Below are 6956 nucleotides of genomic sequence, written 5' to 3'. Positions count from 1 at the left end.
CTAACAAATCATCCAAATCATCACAACATAATATACAAATATCAAATTAATTCCACCAAAATCAACCAAATTCCACCAAATGAGAGTGACGGTACCAATGAAAAGAACTTGGCATAATTTGGAGTTTTGGACTAACCATTTTTGTTTCTTTCACTTTGGCATGTTAAGCCGCCACTACTAGCAACTAGCCCGACCTGCCTCTTAGAAAAAGAAAGCAATAATACATGATTTCCACTCCAAATTTTTCTACATGGTCCCCTTAATAATACACTAATCATTTCCCAATTCTCCTTCATCCCTTTCCTATCCTCACCACAACAGGCACCGTACCGAACTATAGGTCATCAAATTACCATTAGCCTGCTGCATTTATTTTATCAAACAGATGGGACAACTCTAAATAATGCGCAAGTAATGGAACTCAACGACTTTAGCACCTGGGAACTTGAAAAGAGATTTAGAGAAGAAGACATTATGGCAGGAGGTCTCCATTAATTTTTTTTAATTAATGTATCATCTTCAACTACACAACTCCATGCTTTATTTTGTTCACTCCGTTTGTGAGAGTTTTTCCTAATTTTTTTGGATTTTCCCCAATTTTCTGGATATTAATTCTCATCTATGGATAAGAATTTTATTTTTAGGGTTTTATAATAATAATTGAGAAGGTGATTTGGATTTATATGACTTTAGAGTTCATCATCAACTCTATGATCAAAACATCATCGCAAGTTGCGAATGTCTCTAGCTACTTGAAAGATGCAAAATATTGAAAATCACTGCTCGCGTCATGTTTGAAGCGGTAGAGTGTGAGCTATGCCCGATATGCAATTTAGTTATGATTTTGATATTGAATTTTACCCATTAGGCGGCCATTAGTATAGGTTTTATAGGAACACATGCTTACTTTTTAGGTATCATTGTATGACTAAGTGGTAGAATCGGATGATGTTATTGTTTTAGTCTTGGTCAAAGGATCAATTGTATATTTGTTTTTTTTTTTTTGTTTTTTTTTTGTTTTTTTTGTTTTTTTTGTTTTTTTTTTTAATAATTTTACGTCATTGTAGATATCATGGATTTTAGGAATAATTAATCTGCACATTGTATAGATAGATATCCAATTTTTTTTAAGAAAGTACACATAAAAAAGTTATATTATTTATTATTTATACAAATATTTTAATTTTAGTTTTATAAGTATGAATTATTTAATGTAAAAGTAATAAGATTTTACTACTAGTAAGCTAAACCATTAAGTTTTAGTCTAAATTATAATTCCCTTTTTAAGTATATTGGCCCAAAGTTGATTCATATTCAAGCTCTAACTACCCAAATTCCACCCCTAATGAAATTAGGGAACAAAAACCCAAATAAAAAAACCCTAACCTTTCTCCTCTTTCACGTGAAAATAAGAAGAAGAAACCCCCCCCCCCCCCACTTCTCTTCCTCCTCTTCACGACATTCACGAACAAAAAAAAAAAAAAAAAAAAAAAAAAAAAAAAAAAACTCCAAGATTTGAAGCTGTTGCCCCGAAGCCGCCCTCTCACCTACCGCCTGCCGATAGCCGCCGCCGACCACCAGCCCAGCACTGCCTGCCGCTCGCCTCTTCTCTCTCTCTCCTTTTCTTTACTTATCTTGTTTTATTACTTTGATTTAAAGCTTCAATCTTTGTTGAATTTTAATTCTAAATTATTATTATTATGAATTGATAATATACTTAGATTATAAAAGATTATAAATTTATGAGTTTTGATATGTTTAATTTATTATAGAAAATTTCAGATTTATTTAATTAAGAAAATAAGGGTTTAAATTGATTTTTCTTGTTTTAGGGCTTGAAAACGTGCTAATCAAGTTATCTAATTATACTATGTTTAAATTAAGTTAAAGTATAATTATTATTTTGACTATGTATAAATTTACAGATTATTAAAGTTTCGATTTTTTTTATGAGCAAGTTATGTTAATTTCATGTTTTCATGCTTTTAACCTTATAAAATAATGTTTGTGGGTATTTCTTGTTTAAATAGCCTTAAACTTTAAATTCTAACCTTAAGAATTAATTTTCAGATTTCATACTTTTTATTTTTGAAGCCTCTAATTGCATTGAATTGATATATTTTTGGGTTTTTAACACACTAACTTGCTATATATATATAATATTAATTTCAAGTAATTATGCTTATGGGGTAATTTTATATGTTTAAACCAAATTTTCAGATCTATTCACTTACTTTAAAGTTGTCGTAATTTGGTATTAAACGCTATATTTTCATGGTTTTAGCATATAAACTTATAGTTGGAGTACTATATTATTAAGGGTCTGTTCTCTTATGTTGAAATTCAGTTCAGCTCAGTTCAGTTCAGTTCAGTTCAGTTCAGTTCAGTTCAGTTCAGTTCAGCTCAGCTCAGTTCAGTTCAGTTCAGTTCAGTTCAGCTCCTAATTTCCTTCTCTTATAAAATATTCATTTCAGTTCATTTCAGTTTAGTTCAGCTCAATTCAGTTCAGTTCAGTTCACTTCAACTGAGTTCAGTCAATGAGAACAGGCCCTAACTTTGAGTATTGGGAATAATTTAAAGACTTTATTATGATGGTTTGGGAGGTTTTTAAGTAGTTTGGTATTCCTGTAAATTTATTTAATTTGCTTGGGTATTGATTTAGTTCTTGTTGTTTGGTTTAGGAGAGGACTTCGTAGAAGCCGACTTGTAGTTCCTAAAGTGGCCAACCAATTCGTTTATTCAAGGTACGTATGAGTTACGAAACCTTGCCTTTAGAAGCATATTTAGGAACGAAACAAGAACTTAGTAGTATCATGTATAGAGAAGACTGGGAATAATTGTTTGGTTATACATTGTGATTTCTGTATGACGTGCACTGTTTTACCTTGCAAATATTATTTATGCATTAACTTTGTAAGATGTGCTTAGAGGCAAAGGTATGTGTGTGAATATGTGGAATGAATTATTTATTACTCATTCATGATTATTGAAATACAATGAGTAAAGGAAGAATTCAAGTCTTATAAGACGAGGTTAAGGTTTTGGGGTGCCTTATGCACTCAAGGTGTTTATACATTGAGGTAGTTAAAGGAATAAATAATAAATATTTCTTGTCACTAATAAATCAAGAATTGAAATTGGAAAGTTATTTTACTTGATGGAATTGATATTGGATTGATTGTATTGTTTGCATATGAGCATCACCAAGTCTAAATTGTAAATCACATAAAGTGCAAGATGGATAAGTAGTAAAACTCTGGATTGGTGCACATCTAGAGCAATGACAATCAGGGGTTGGGGTACACGGGGTATTAGCCGTGCACTTTTCTCGAGGCCGTCTGATCTACGAGTCTCTTATTTCAAATACTTTTCAAAACTAGGAGTTAGATGAAATCTCATACTAGCTACGGTCACGGAGTCGCGCCCGTGGTCGTTAGATGTTTTATTGATGTTTCCGACAGGAGGCATGGGGTTTTTCTTTTATTGATGTTTCAAATGGAGCATGGGTGACAACCTTGTTTATTGCTTAATCCAATGAAATAAACTAATGAGTTAGCTACTACCAACTAGTGAAGTCTTAATAAAATTGATAGTTGAGTCGTGTGTTGAGTCTATAATTTAATGATGCATGATGTTTGATTATTAGTAGCATGTTAGGGATTTCTTATTTTATTTTGCAGCTTGTATGTACTCAGCTTTGCTGATTGCGTGCTTTTGTGTTGTGTCTTTCTTTGGAATTTCAACAACCAGGGGAATAAGGGAAATGGTCAGAATGGGAAGTTTGGGAATGGTAACAACAATGTCAACAACAGAACAGGCAATGGCAACAACATTCAAGCTGTATCTGTCAACATCTTGTTTGACTCTGGAGCAACTTACTCTTTCATTTCTACTTCTGTTGTGCGCAAGTTAAACTTAACCGAGTCCAGTCATATTGATGTGTCAGTTAGTCTGCCTACGGGTAAACTTGTTCAATGTAATAAATTATTCAAAGGCTTGCCTTTGAAAATAGGAGAAGCTGTCTTTTCATAAAATCTTATTGAGATTAATCTAGGGGACTTAGATGTAATTCTGGGGATGGATTGGCTGAGTTTATAAAAGGCCAAGATAGTTTGTGAGATACAGAGAGTGCACCTGAGTGATCCTTTGGGTAATTCAGTGTCCTATACACGTTTAGGAAAACCTAAGGGTTTTGGGATTATTTCTGCTTTGAAGGTTAAGAAGCTAGTGAAGAAAGGGTGTCCGTTGTACTTTTATTGTGTCCAAGATTTGTGTATGAGTGAGATTAGGAGAATGGAGGATGTACCAATTGTGAGTGAGTTTTTAGATGTCTTTCCAGTAGAGATTTCGAGGATGCCACCCATGAGGGAAGTTGAGTTTACCATTGACTTAGTTCCAGGATCTGCACCTATCTCAAAATCCCTTTATAGAATGGCACCAGCTGAGATGAGTGAGTTGAAGGCTCAATTGCTGGAGTTTTTGGATAAGGGGTTCATTAGGCCTAGTGCATCACCTTAGGGAGCACCAGTCTTGTTTGTGAAAAAGAAAGATGGGAGTCTAAGGCTATGCATTGATTACAGAGAGTTGAATAATGTGACTGTGAAGAATAAGTACCCTCTACCTAGGATAGATGACTTGTTTGACCAGCTGAAAGGGGAAAGTGTGTTTTCAAAGATCGATTTGAGGTCGGGGTACCATCAGTTGAGGGTTGCAGATAAAGACATTCCAAAGATAGCCTTTAGAACTCGTTATGGGCATTACGAGTTTACAGTTATGCCTTTTGGGTTAACCAATGCACTAGCCATTTTCATGGATTTGATGAACTGAGTGTTTCATGAGTATTTAGATAAGTTTGTAGTTATGTTCATTGATGACATACTGGTGTATTCGAAGAATGAGGAGGAACATGCTCAACATTTGAGGACTATACTAGAAACTCTTAGGAATAACAAACAGTATGCCAAGTTTTCCAAGTGTGAGTTCTGGTTTGAGAAGATTACATTTCTAGGGCATTACATTTTGAAGGAGGGTGTGTCCGTGGATCCTGCAAAGATCAAGGCGGTTAGTGAGTGGCCTACACCTAAGAATGTGACTGATGTTCGTTGTTTCTTGGGATTGACTGGATATTATAGAAGGTTTGTCAAAGACTTTTCGAGGATAGTAAGACCCATGACTACCCTTATGAAGAAGCAAATTAAGTTTAAGTGGAATGAGAGTTGTGAATCAGCTTTTCAAACATTCAAAGAGCGATTGACCACTACACTAGTGCTAGTATTACCTGATGGGAGAGACGGATTCGAGGTGTATAGTGATGCCTCGAAGTATGGTTTGGGATGTGTTCTGCAACAAAATGGAAGGGTGATCGCGTACGCATCGAGACAACTGAAGACACATGAGGTCAACTACCCTACCCATGACTTGGAGCTTGTAGTTGTTGTGTTCGCTTTGATGATTTGGAGGCACTATTTCACGGACCATAAGAGTCTAAAGTACATCTTAACCCAAGACCACTTGAATATGCGGCAACGTAGATGTCTAGAGTTCCTCACAGACTACCATGTCCACATCCAGTATCACGAGGGAAAGGCGAATGTTGTTGCAGATGCCCTTAGTAGAAAGTCAAGTCATAATGTCAATGCTTTGATTGTGGTCAATGAGTTGTGTGAAGATATGAGGAGATTGAACCTTGAGGCTATTAACCAAGGAGAGTTAGAGGGATTACTGAGTGCCTTAACCATCCAACCTTCCATATTTGAGGAGATTAAAGAGAAGCAACTGGAGGATGAGTCATTTCAGAAGATTAGGGATCGTATGACTAGTGGTGCAGAGACTGAATTCAAGATTCATGAGGATGGGAGTTTGAAATACAAGGAGATATGGTGTATACCACAGAAGTGTGAGGATATAAAAAGAAAAATCATGGAGGAGTGCCATAACACACTATATTCAGTTTATTGAAGTTTACTAACGCGTGTATTTTGTTATTAGAAATAGGTACGAGGCTTCAAAGTAAGTAGTTATCTTACTCCCTTATTATTTCGATGTAGAAAGCATGTTTTGATTTGATTAATTCCTAGTATCATGCTAGGATGTTATTATTGCTTTCTAGAATCATGTTTAGGGTGCCTCTTATTATTTCTAATATCATGTTAGTATCATGTTATGTTTAAAGATTTGATTTTTATTATTTAATGACATGCTAGAGTTTGTTATTAATCTTGTTAGTATCATGCCTAGGATCTTACTATCATTATTAAGCTTTATTGTTAATGTGATTATGATTATGATTGTTATGATTACTATTGTTATTATTATGTTGCTTGATATATATTGTTGTTATTGCTTGATCACGTCTTTTATGCAAGCTTAAAGGGAATTTGTACTTGAAATCACGTCTAATAAGATAATTAATAATTTGGTTTAGGCTAATATGATTTTAATTCAAGTGATCGCCAATAATAGATTTATTTGTGCATTAATCTTCAACCAACATAGATAAACAGGTTTAGGACAAACCTAATGATTGCATGTTAGACAGAAAGCGCACATGAATATGAGTAGAATAAAGTAGAGGCCTATTTTATAGGGCGGGTTCTTTCTCTTTTAGATTGGACTCGTACCCTCATCCTTGTAGGGAATAATTTCAAGCCTTTAAATCCCACTAGCTTGAACCCCACTGTGATCATACACTAAAGTATGGTGGCGTCCAAAAGGGAAGAAGATAGAGCAAAAGAGTCGCCAACAAGTTTTTTTTAGGAACTTGTAAACCATTCACGAGGTGAAGGTTACACCCCTTAACGATCCAAGAGATCGTCCACTCCATAAGGTCATGAACCAAATAAGGGTTCGGGGATGATGGTACAAATCCAACCTAAAAGAGATTGAACCCGCCCTAATAATAGGCCTCTACTTTATTCTGCTCGTATTCATGTGCGCTTTCTGACTAACATGCAATC

The 6956-nt window shown here is 34.8% G+C and overlaps 1 long non-coding RNA gene across 1 annotated transcript; it reads left to right on the top strand.

Annotated features, from left to right (window-relative positions):
- Nucleotides 1-263: 263 nt before the first annotated feature.
- Nucleotides 264-3918, top strand: LOC145559489 (uncharacterized). Its single transcript, XR_014092732.1, has 3 exons — nt 264-484; nt 2682-2744; nt 3751-3918. It is a non-coding gene; the product is annotated as an uncharacterized LOC145559489 (long non-coding RNA).
- Nucleotides 3919-6956: the final 3038 nt, after the last annotated feature.

Source organism: Chenopodium album, chromosome 9 (assembly GCF_948465745.1).
Source record: "Chenopodium album chromosome 9, dcCheAlbu1.1, whole genome shotgun sequence".
Lineage (NCBI taxonomy): Eukaryota > Viridiplantae > Streptophyta > Magnoliopsida > Caryophyllales > Amaranthaceae > Chenopodium > Chenopodium album.
The sequence above is the reverse complement of the archived record's forward strand: the minus strand, read 5'-3'. Positions and strand labels throughout refer to the sequence as shown.